Source organism: Paroedura picta, chromosome 10 (genome assembly GCF_049243985.1).
Source record: "Paroedura picta isolate Pp20150507F chromosome 10, Ppicta_v3.0, whole genome shotgun sequence".
NCBI classification, from domain to species: Eukaryota; Metazoa; Chordata; class Lepidosauria; order Squamata; family Gekkonidae; genus Paroedura; species Paroedura picta.
The window spans coordinates 38,545,187-38,557,987 of record NC_135378.1 but is presented as its reverse complement, the minus strand read 5'-3'; the positions used below and the strand labels follow the sequence as shown (position 1 = coordinate 38,557,987).

At 38.5% G+C, this 12,801-nt stretch overlaps 1 protein-coding gene across 22 annotated transcripts in view; it reads left to right on the top strand.

The window, feature by feature from the left end:
- Positions 1-12,801, top strand: part of TENM3 (teneurin transmembrane protein 3) — a 1,688,047-nt gene that overhangs the window by 796,422 nt on the left and 878,824 nt on the right. For all 22 annotated transcript variants that reach the window (XM_077302333.1, XM_077302335.1, XM_077302356.1 and 19 more), the window contains one exon: positions 7,896-8,031. The gene's annotated coding sequence lies outside the window, so the exon portion shown is untranslated. The remainder of the gene's footprint in view (positions 1-7,895; positions 8,032-12,801) is intronic.

Genomic DNA, 12,801 nt, shown 5'->3' with positions numbered 1-12,801 from the left:
CTGAGTTAATATTTCCAATCAAACTTTATGTAGTAGTCTGACTTCGGTGGATTCTGAAGTATTGCTATTGGCAGCGGAACCCCTCAGTGACTTGTTTTGGAGAGTTGACTTGGATGTTCTGTGCACAGTTGAGATAGCTCGGGTTATGAAATAGTGCATGGGAAAGTCTGCATGGAAGATCAATTCCATAAGTACTGTATAACAGCAACAGACGTATAAAAATGTGTTTTTTAAACAAAGCAGAGGACCATAAAGCCAAAAATATGTCGTGAATCTCCCTGTTGAAGGCAGAAGAGTAGCAGAATATAGATTGGATCTTGCAGAGAATAAGACAAGCAGCTGTTCTGTCAACAAATTGATCATTGTACAACAGGACTAGATAACATGTTCAGTTCCACACACTTGTGAACTTTCTTTGCTACTTTTCTGTCTGACACCAATTGATTATTACATTTGAAAGTAAGATTGATTGCTACAGCAGATAGCTGATCAGTCACAGCCTGTTTCTACCAGTACTTGAAGGATTAAAAAAAGGAAAGTTTGAGGGGTTTTTTTCTTCCAAACACGGTAATTTCTTATTTCTATTTTTAAAAATATAGGCAGAAAGTAAAGGAAAATACAATTCTAGTTGCCAAATCTTTTGATACCAGTTTGAAACTGCTATGCTGTCTTTTTAAAGAGCCTATCTTTTGTTGTATTTATATTTTTCCCCAGTCTTTGCTGGTAATATAGTGGTGTTTGATGTGTTTTCAGTGTTTGGAGGAGGTACCAACCTGAAATGCATTGATTCAACAAAAGAAGCCATGGTCTTCAGTTTGCAAGATCTGTGCAAAGCTGTTAAACAAAAATACATTTGGGATCTCATTAAATCATAGGATTGTCATTAGTAAGAAACATGGCACATAACACACACACAAATTAAATGTATGTCCAGTGGCATTTTTAAGACCAATGGAGTTTAATTCTGAGTATAAGCTTTCATATGCGTGCATACTTCATCAGAAGAACACACAATAGCTTATACCCAGAATTAAACTTTGTGGGTCATAAAGATGCCATTGAACTCAAACTTTGTTCTTTTGCTTTGGACCAACATGGCTATCCACCTGAACACATTATATGTGTATGTTTGCTGTAAATACTGTATGTTTGCTGTAAATTGGACAAAACCAATTAAAAACACTAAGCTCCTAACACACTTTGTAATGTGTGCACGGCACTATTGGTCCATTAGGTAAAAAAGATCCATGTAGTAATGAAATTATTTCAAATCTTAGGGCCAGTTATAAATCATAGAGTAGTGAGCTAGCTTTCCACTTTCACAAAACTTTTCCTGGGGCTTAATATTAATGTAAAAGTTCCATATTTTCACAGAAATGCTATAGAGATGAATGGGAGCTGAAATGAAGGGTGCTGTTTTGGGAGAAGAGGGAGACAAATTTTTTAAGTGCCTGCTCTTGGACATGTTCAAAGTTTAATTGCTATATGTATTCACTGACACTTCATTCCCGGGATTGAAACCAAGCTCTGTGAATGTGGCATTGTTAGAAGCCCACACATATATAAACCTTCCTAGACTATGAATCATGAGGGTGAAATTCGTATAATTGCTTCCCTCAGAATTGGCTCTTAGGGCTAGCTACATATTATGCAAGAGAGCTATTTTTTTTAAGTCTTCAAAGCAGTCATGTCAGCCCTCTATCAGTGTTTGAGCACTGGGCAGGGACAGGATAACCATTCTCCCCATGTTATATTCCCCATTGAAAGAAAGGCCACACTGCCTCTATGAATTAGGGATAGAGATAGGTAAAAAATGTGTTTCTTGTCTATTTTTCCTAACTGCAACTAAGATTAGTTTTCAAGGGGTAGTTTAATCAAGAATGCAATGTAATGAAGTGAAACTCTGCTTTCTAAGCACCATGAGCACAATCTAATTAATCTACTCCCTCAGTGGCTGCTCTGAGCTCCCCCCCCCCACCGCAAAGACTTCAGAAGATATGATTACAGATCTGCCACATGATGTGCAGTTTGTCTCTTAGTATCTCCTGATAGGGGAAGTGAATCCCATACTATAAATCCACAAAGATACTGCATAGGCTATGGAAAGGTATGGTTAGATGTGTGGGTTTTGTACCTGGTTTGGAGCCATAGTACAATAAATCAATAGATGTGTAGTTTTTAGTTCTGGGTCATATATTTAATGCCATACTTTTATGGCACACAAAACGGGTCTTTGGAAGAGGTAGCTTTGGAGTGCCTCCTTCTATGTTTTTTCTTCCCCGTTTAGCAACGTTTGCAGCTGTTATCAATAGCTACAGTGGTGCTTTTGGGAAGAAATTGTCCCTTTCCTTTCCTTCAAATTGTTTGTTTTAAATAACATAAGCATGTAACCACCCTTCTACAAGGGATATTTAATAAAACTCCCTATTTAGAGAGATTTTTCCCCTATGGATGTGAGAGAGAAACATTACCTCATGTCTTTTTGTATTGCCCTTTTTAGTCTAATATTCATCTTAAACTTCTTGGTTCATTGTTTGGTGATGGGAAATGCCAACTGGATGATTAAGGTAGTTTTCCTCATGTCTAGTCAGAATCCAGAGGCGATTGAAGCTGCAGCAAGGCTTTTGTTATTGTCAATGAGTTAGCATGAATTGAATGTATAGTGTTTTAATGCCTGATTCAATTTGTGTTGTAACTATAAGCGGTTCCGTTGATTATATTTGCTTGTGTATGCCAATAAAGGCAAAAAAGGGCATGTAATCAAACCTCATTGGTAACATCTCAGCTTCACCTTTTGCAAGTGATGAAGACCAATATGAAAAAATAATGCAAAAGACAATCAGGGCTGCAAGGGGTCTTTTTCCAATTCTGCTCCCAAAGGCTGGGTTTTTTTTTTCCCACTACTCTAGAGATAATCACATTTTGTAGCACCGATTTGTAAAATAATTTTGGACAGGTTCACAAAGTTTTCTTTTGTCTGTTCTGTGTGTATAAGCAATCAAGTTCATTGGGTGACTCAAGTATGGGAAATAGAAAAATATCTCTCTGTTCTCTCCTTATTAGAAGTAGTTTTATAAATCTACACTGTATCCATTGAGTTGGATTTTCGCTAAGTTACAATATTTGAGTCAACCTTTGGACTGCTGATATCTTTGTCTCCTGTCTAGAGACAGAATTCTACAATAGGAATGAATTAGCAAAAAGTGTTTGAGTTTTCCAATCCTCAATTATTGTTTTATTGATAAGCATTTGCCAATAATAGATGTCTGAGTCTCAGTCTGCTTAACTATAGAAACAGACTAATAATGAAAACTGGGTTATTGTGAGGATAAAATGGAGCAGAGGAGAGCCATGTGTGCTGCCCTGATTTCCTGCGATGAGTGTCAAGTTAAAATTGGTACACAGGCAAACAGGTAGAAAATAATTTGATACAGCATAATGGAGATGATTCTGTGTTGTTTCTGAGCCTATATTTTTTCCTGAAATTATAAGAGGGTGCAGAATATATTTTTGCATTTCCTTATGGGCCCATATATGGGAGAGCACTGTTTTCAAGCATTTTGTATGAAACACAGGGAAGATGGGGAAAACTTGCTGAAAACATCAATAATTAAAACAGTCTGTTCTGAATAGTTGTTCATTTTGTTATGGTTTGGGGCAAAGTTCTGTTAAGCATATAATAAGAAGGAAGCAATAGGTCTGTTACTTAAGAGGTTTATTTTTATAGCAGTTATTGAATCATAAAGGCCTGGTAGAATATCCTTCAAGGATTTTATCAGCCAGAAATAGTTGTCTAAAGCAGTAGTCCCCAACCTTTCTGAGGCTGGGGACCGGCAGTGCATCGGGCCGCGCCCGTGGGCCACGCCCGCGCATCGGGCCGCGCCCGCGCATTGCTCATGCACAAATGCACCATGCGCAGCCGAATCACGGGCCGAATCGCAGCCCGATGCGTGGCCCGGCCCTGATTCCCTCTCCCCACCCTCCCGCAAGCTTGCAGCCTGGGAAGTTTTTTACTGCGGGGGGGTGGGGAGAGGGAGCCGCGGCCCGGCGCCATGGCCTTTGCGGCCCGGCACCGGGCCGTGGCCCGCAGTTTGGGGACCACTGGTCTAAAGTAAAATGAATGCTCATAATACTTATTAATGATGTCTACCCATTTCTTCACTTGTTAATATCCAAAATTGTAAGTATACTTCATTTAAAAAAATGTTGTTGAAGATCTAATGTTCTCTTAAAGTTATTAATAATTCTTTCTGACTTCATAACTGATCTGCTGGGAAAGATTTGGTCAAATTGTTCTGTCAACAGAATGTCCCATGAATTTGTAGTGAATTCTTTGAAATACCGATTATGTGGTTCTCATATGCTATTTCCAGGTGTATTAGGTACCCATTAAGGGCTTTTCATTGTGCATTTAATTGTGAAGTACATTTTGGATTAAATAGCAGCAATATTGTTGAAAATAGTTAAAAGAATAAAACCAGTATCCAACTGCATAAAAGTCCTGGCTCTAGTGATAATACATAGTATTTGGAATGATGCCAGTCCTGCAAATGGTTTTTGTATTACAATTAGGAAACACTAAACTATAAAATAAAAATGTAAGCCGAGTTGGTGTTCTGGTTTGATGAACACCATTGTGAGGAAGAATCAACAGTTTTACTATTTGTCCTGCTGAGGCAAGCAATACTGTGAGGAAGAAATATGTTATGATTCAGATTTCTTTGTTGCTCACCAAGCCAAATAAAGCTTACCAACTGTGTATTGTGGCTTGCTGTGTACTCAGTAAACTTTCTGGGTTCAATATAGATCTAGAAATACAATACAGGTAGACTGTCAAGTACCTGAAAGGGCTAGGTTGTATTGGTAACTACAAATCCTGCATTTATGACATGATTCTTGGGATCTTGTGAGAGCTCCATATGATTTTTTATGCTTAGATTTACATGAAATGATGCATCGATCTTTTAAAAGATTTGCTTTCAGCTGATTGCTGAATAAGAATTGAAGATTCAGCTTGGATAAGCCCAAAAGTGCTTGAATCACTGCTGACTTGGGTACTTTTCAGACTTACCTGAGCCAAATTAACATTCCATCAGTTTCAATGAGCCAATTAAGGCATCAGAAGTTATTCAGGCTTGATTCAGCCTGCTCATTGAGAAAGACCTTGAGGTCAACAAACAGCTGATTTTTTTCTAAGGATTTGTGGGAACTTTAAATTTCTCAGCAGCAGACCCCTATGAAGCTGTTAAGAGCAGCCTCTCCATGCTCCAGAGGGCCTTCTGGGGAAATATTAAAAGCCCTCACCAAACAATTGGAACTTTTAAAAAAAGCAGCTGTTTGCCCTGCAGACTCCTCAGAGGCTATTGAGAGCCTCATGTCCTGCCTCCCCAACCCCTTAGGAGTCGGCTGCCAACTTGTATTAGGGAAGGGATGCATGGTGTCAACATGTGAACCCCACGCCTTGTTTCCTCAACTCTGGCTTGGATCAGGCAGGGTGGGCATGGGGCTGATTTGTCAGTGCTGAGCCCATGTCCCCTGATCCAAGCCATCCAAGCCACCCACACATCTCCACATCCCAAGTCGATCCAGGCAGTTTGAATTGCCCCTGCCACACAGCCCAACAAACAGCTGATCCCTCAGACAGATTTTCCTCCATGGCATGAGCTGTTTGGTGAGCACAGAGATATTTAAATGGACATCCAGGTCCCTTTAAATGCCTCAAAGCCTGAACTGACATAGCTGTATTTGAATCATCCGAATTCAAATTTCTATACTGAAACTAGGGCCCATTATGCACATGTTGGACAATGTAATTTCAGTGCACTTCGGAAGATTTTCCTGTTCCATACAGGAAAATATAGCTGCAAAAGCACATTGAAAGTGCATTATCCAGCATGGGCATAGGATTGAGGTAATTCAGGTATACCCAAACAATTTTCCTTCCATTGCCTCTGCAATAGGCTAGTTTGCCAAAACTAAACTATAGCAAATTTATCTTTAATGCACATTTCTATTGCTGATAGCCAATCATTTTTTCTAAATATACTCAGTACTCATTATTGAGACTGCATCACTTCTGTACATTTCTTTGTAGATAGTCTGCATGAAGTCTCTTCTGTGTAGCCTGTAGACTACTACTGGGGTCCCCAACACTTTTAAATCTGTGGGGACTTTTGGAATTTTGAGACGGGGTCATAGGTACCACCACAAAATTGCAATCATGAAGAGTAAGAATAATCACAAAATGTCTCCTGGTTCAGTTACAGAGGTTGCAAATTTATAATCCACAGTGTGCTATGATGTGGGCAGCTGATTCTAAATGGGACTCCCTGAAGACCCAAAGGCAATATGTCCTGGAAACTTGAAGCACCTTCTGTTTAAATAAGGTGTAGTTTTGGGGAAGAAGCAAGTGCATATCAGGAAGCATCTTGACAAGTACCATGATACCACTACCAAGTTAGGAATAAACAGTTGCACAATATGGAAGAGACAAGCATTCTTCACTGTACACCCAAGCCATTTACAGGCCGTTTTGCTTGTGTGTGTGTGTGTGTGTGTGTGTGCCTGTATTCCAAAATGAATGGGGAAAGAATTATGTGTTTCAACTAAACTGACATTCATGAAAAGGCTGGGAAAACAAAAATGTTTTCATCCGCCACTTAAAATTCATAAAATTAGAGGCTCCCAAAAAGATAGATACAAGATGCTTCCCATGTGTGGTCACCAAAGACCCCTTTTTGGTGTTATGGCACCACATTCTGTCTTGAAAGTCAGTTGGCCGTATTTGGACAATTAAGAGCAGATATCTGGACATTTGGAGTCCTTGATATAATATTCAGTTAGTAAACTTCAAGTTGGTAAACAAAGAAATTTTCAGGGTATTGTTTCATATTGTTGCTGTCAAAAATATTTCTTAACTAACTTTCTAACTCATGGCAGCTTACATTGGAATCAGTAGCAAAACAGAATAAAATACATTAAAAATCACTAATTTAAAATAATTCATTTAAAACTGCCACAACTAAAACTAATAAAGTTGTCAATAATTATTTCTCCCTACTCTACAGCTCTCCTTATCATTTTTAACTACATACTACTAAAACAATCAGGAACCTTTTCTATGTGTTATTTCTGTCATTATTGTGCATGTTGTATGAGAATTAATAAAAGTACTCCACTCTTGAAAAAGAAATCACAGGTGTATTGTTCATAAGCATATTGTAGTTCTAATTCTCAAACATTTTGCTCAATGAGCCTTGCGCTGAAGAAATGCATGAGGAATCAGGTTGAGTTGTATAAATATTGATAATTTAATAGTTCAGGCTAATGATAGGCTAATAGGTTCTGTTCCATTAATTTCTATTACATTTTAGTTAGAGTATGATCACAGCTTTCTACTGTTCAGGAATTCTTCATTGCTTCATATTTTGGGTATGAATGTTCCAAACTATTCTCCATGTATTGGTTTCTCTATCAGTGATACGTTGCCTGCTAGTGTATCCCACATTCTTTAGATCTAAGAAGACAGCTCCTTACTGGGCCTAGAGGCATTTTCTTAGTCTCAGACAAGCTGCAGCTTAGTGAGAAGTTAACATTCTGCCATAATTCTATATAGGGCTTTCTATTTAGGTCTGCCATGGTCCTATATCTAAATTATTGTGGAAATGGTTATAAAAATAAGAGATTTCATTTAGTGCTATGAAGTTTTGAAAAATTTACATTTCAGCTCTGTGACCTCTTCTTGCTCTCCCACAGTTTCATTGTGACTTGGTGTTAAAAGTTCAACTTTGTCATGCGGTTAATCCTTGATGAGTACAACAGTGTGTGGCACATGCCTTAAAAGGTTTGGTTTAGAAATGAAAAAGTTAATACTAGTCCCGTTTTAACCCTTTCAGGTCCATCTTTTTGTGGCAGAAGAAACATCTCAGAGTGAAGCTGCTAAAGATAACTGTCATGCCATATTCCTCAGTATACCCCAGCTAACCTGATGAAGGTTTTTCTTTATAACTTTACATTAAGGAAGGATGAAAGGTATGCATTTTTATTACTAGCCAGATTGTACGTTGTGTCACTGCTCTTTGTATTGATAATCATAGCATGTCAGATTATATACTGGAAATTACTGAACATATACCTGTCTCCCATGGCAAATTCTGGAAGAAATTCTACGGCAAAGGCTGAAATGAGGTGCCATACACATTTCATGCAGTTGACAAATGAGTATTTAAATTATTTGGTACATTTATGATTGTCACATGATGAAATTTTCACTGGTTGCAAGAGTCCACTCTATCCAGCAAAGGAAATTTACATGTGGAATCAGACTAGTATCTGTTAGTGCAGTTCTTGATAGGTGGTCAACTTTGATGCTGCAGATAAATCATCTATTTCAGAGAAAGCCTGAATCAGGCACCCATTTTCTTTATGCTAAGTGACTATTCAGTAGGTAATCATGTGCAATCAACTGCTATGCACAGGGCACTGTGGAAAACAACAGATGCATTTTATTGAGTTCTAGTAATGTAGCTATAGTGTTCTTAACTTACCTACACAGATTCTACCAGAGCCAAGGACGGATAAAAGTAACACATGCTAGGAACAGTGGTTGCTTCCACAAGTTACAACAACGAGCTTTGAACCTTAGTTCTTTATTTACTAATACATTGTGTGTGCTTGTGTGTAAAATTTCTGTCATGTTACCACTGTACAACTCCTTTCTCATTTTAAACAGTCTAAAATCAATGATTACTTACAGAGCCTTTAACAATGGGAGGCTCTATTAAGCATGCGGAGAAAACAAATGGAACCCATGAATTTAATTCTAGTTTTCATTATCTCTTATTTCTGCTTCACACCCTAAAGCTGTTTTGCCTATTTCATATTCATCCATCTAGCAGAATGTTGAGGGGGTTAGGGATTACAAAGACCAATAAGTACAACAGTTCTGAATTGTAAGTTAATTTAATGTGAGAAGAAACCTCTGCCTTATAGTAAATCTAATGATGTACCAAGTTTCTAAAGTACTTCAAAATAGTTTTCCTTTTGTATAAGGCCAGAAGGGCTGTGAGCATTCTCTGTTAATTATATTATTGTTTGAATAGGATAAAATAATGTCAGTGGGGGACCAAATGGTATTATAGTGTGAAATCTAAATTGCAAATGAACCTAGTTCAATTTAATGTTTAAGATTCTTGAAATGTTCACTGTCAGCACTATTGGGTGGATAGCCTCTGTTCAACCTCTTTCCAACCATTAAGGACTTTTATTTCTGTTTTTCTATCTTGTGTGCATCTTTGTAGTTTGTTTACCTAAAAGAAAGCCTGGTGTTCAAGTAACATCTGGATTCCAGTGAGCTCCTTGTTTCTACTTACTTTTAAAACTAGATTTACTTTAAAAGAAGGAAGCTAAGGATCATGCTGTGGGGATTAGAATTTTCAGTCCTTTTCTCCCCCTTCTAAACTGTGCATCTAAGCTGTGCATCTCCTGGCCTTACTGATTATCGTGTCTTGCTGGAAGCAGGGGGATGGGCTAAACTAATTATTAAGCACATTAAAAAAAACCCAATAGTATTTTATTGCTATATGTAATAATATATGGTTCTGAAAACAACTCAACTTAATAGCTACTTTAAAATGTAGAACACAAAAGGAATAACATAGACGTTTTTATATATACACATATACATATATACGTACAAACTTGCATACATACATATACACACAAACCTCTTTATATCGATCTGTCCCATCAGATAGCAATGCAGCCCTGGACATCATAAATCTGGTCATGTGGGGAGGCAGCATATTATGGCATAAAACTATTAGATCAGGGCTGCCAACTTATGCACACTTATTGAGGACGCTGGACTGTACATGACTAGAAGGGATGATGAAGTTATCCTTGTGGTGCCTATACAGTGTCTGCATTTAGAAAGCTCAAGCTACAAACTTGTTCCTTCATAGACAGCACAATTTCCTCCAGGACAGATTGATTTTGCAATCTTTGAACAACTTTGTCATTGACCAGCAGTGCCTCAGTCTTGTCTGGATTGAACTTCAGTTGTATTGGTTCCCACTCTTGTGATTACCATGTGAACTTGCTGAGGACTTCCCCAGACCAACTTTATTAATCTGTTACAGACTCAGCTGACCACTCCTTATCTGATGCTAGCCTCCGCCATCAGCCTCCTGGGTGCATTCCTGATGGGAGGTCCAGGAAGTGCCCTCAGGCATCTGGGAAACAGATGAATGCCCGGGTTCTCCAGAATCACACTGCTAATGTGGTGCTCGAAACAAGAAAGGCTGCTTTCTTGTGCAGTCTCTTTAAAGTTTAAAGAGACTGCACAAGCAGAGAAAGTTTTATTTATTAATATCCCCTCAGCTGTTTTATGGCTTCCTGCTGTGGCCAAGAACTGGCATGAACCACACAAACTGCCTTGGAAGTTTGTGACCATAAACCCATCTTGGACTTCAGTTCCCAAGCCATTCATCATAATTTTTGCTTCATAGTTCAGTTCATGTCCATCCCTACTGCTGAAATGCTAAGCATATATAGCTACTCTGCACTACTGATGCCTTGAATTTCAGGTTGAATATATTCAACAGTTGAAGATATTGTGGTCAGATGATGTGAGCTGATCTTACTGGCAGCAAATCCCTCAGACAATGAGGCCTGCCTTGCTTTGTTTTCAAAACTGTGCATGTGCCAAGAGCTGTCAATCCAAGGGGAGTGGATGCCATTAAAGGATTACTGAGAGCCAAACTAGATGATAACAGACTCCCTAGGCCACAATCACCAATTGGCTCTAGAGTTCCTTTAGTTTACAAATACCTTGGGAATCCAATCTTGCTCTAGACTGTTTTCAACCATCCAAAGCTTCCTGAGGATGCCAAAACATTCAGCTTGGCTCTTAAACAAGTACAAATTGGTAGGATTTTTTAAAACACTACATCACTAATTTATATTATGTATTTTAGGACTGACTTAACTACCTATGGTTGTATCCTCACCGTGAGCCATCACTGCCTCTATGTTTTTTGTACCTGCCAGGCCACCAGAAGACTTTGAGAGGCCTTTAAAAAAAGGTATTCTATGATGCTGTCGCAATCTAGCATTTTAACTATCTATAGCCACACTTACTGGTCCTAACTTTCATTTTTTTGAAAGTAGGACTGTAGCCCCTTCTGTTGTAGAGTTACAAGGAAGAGCATGCTGTTTGTGTCTAAGGGTGAGAGACTTTTATTTAAATTAAAATTGGGACTTCAATGATTATGGCAATATATTATGAGAATGCTAGTTTGCTATAGCACAATAGCAATTCCTTTTTTAAAAAAAATTCTCAAAAATCCTTCTGATGGCACAGTAGGAAAATTAGTTGCCATGGCTGTAGGAAAAATCAATCATGCACTTTTAGGAAGGAATAAAGTGAATAGCCTGCCAAGCAGCCTTGAATAGGAACTGACTTCTTGTTTGCAAACAAAAAGGGCATGAACTGAACTAGAGGATGTTCAAACATCCATTTATTACTGAGGTTGGTTGCATCACAGGTTAATTTGAGGACCTTGCAAAATGTCATACGAAGTTCTTTTCTTCACCATCTTCATATTTTAATTGGTCCTATCCTGTTTGGAAGGATTTAGCAATAAAATTGCTTTCATTAAAGAAAATGTTGGTAACCCTTGATCCAATGAAAGTTGCTAATCCAGTAATGGGTTTGGGTTTTCAAAGATGTGCCTTGGAATATGCTACACTTTTCCTATCCTGAAAGATCACAGGTGATTTAAAAGGCTGCAGGTTTCATGTAAGTACTGCTGCAATTAAGGATGTTTAAGTATGTTTAAAACTATACATTCATTGGCTGGTGCTGCCATTTTGGATTCATAAAGCATTAAGAACCAATCTCCCTTATTTCAATGGAACACCTTTACCTTTAAGTGCATTCTGTCTCTGCTGATCATAAGAAAGCAAGGTATGGTTCAAGCTTCATCATGATTCTCATGCCCCTTTAGAATGAGGAAATAAGACCATGTGTATCGAGTTACTGTGTTAGTTGGTACATCATAATCCTGCTGTATTGTGGTTTAAAAAATATCAACAAGAACTCACGGAATATTGGCTTTGAGGTTTGGGGCAGGGTTTGGATGCAGAGAATAGGTGATAGTCACGCATATCCTTTGATTTCCCATTTGCTTTAAGTGATTCATTAATATCTGACTTCAAGCCACAATTAGGGATGCTGTGAATTTCACTGCAAACATGCTTGATGGTCACACTAACCTAGTAGGAAGATGGCAATCAAATGTGAGCCAGCTTGGTGTAGTGGTTAGGAGTGCGGACTTCTAATCTGGCAAGTCAGGTTTGATTCCACGCTCCCCTACATGCAACCAGCTGGGAAACATTGGCCTTGCCACAGCACTGAGCCTCACCCACCTCACAAGGTTCTATTGTGGGGAGAGGAAAGGGAAGACAAATGCAAGCCGCTCTGAGACTACTTTGGGCAGAGAAAAGCGGCATATAAGAATCAGCTCTTCTTAAAATCACATGGGCTAAACTCGTCAGCACTGGGATTTCTCTGAAGTGTGAATATGCAGTGATGCTTCTGATTCAAACTTGAGCAGGCATTAGTGTCAGTAAGGATTATATGAACAGAAAAGTGTAGGGGCTTATTGAAAAAAAACATTAATTGATGACTGATGTATATAATTTGTGAGTGATCTAATTGTCTATTAATAAATGCCTACTGAGTGGAGCAGTTGTACAACAAGGATAGGGGCTGAAATAACTCTTGTTAGGCTATGTGAG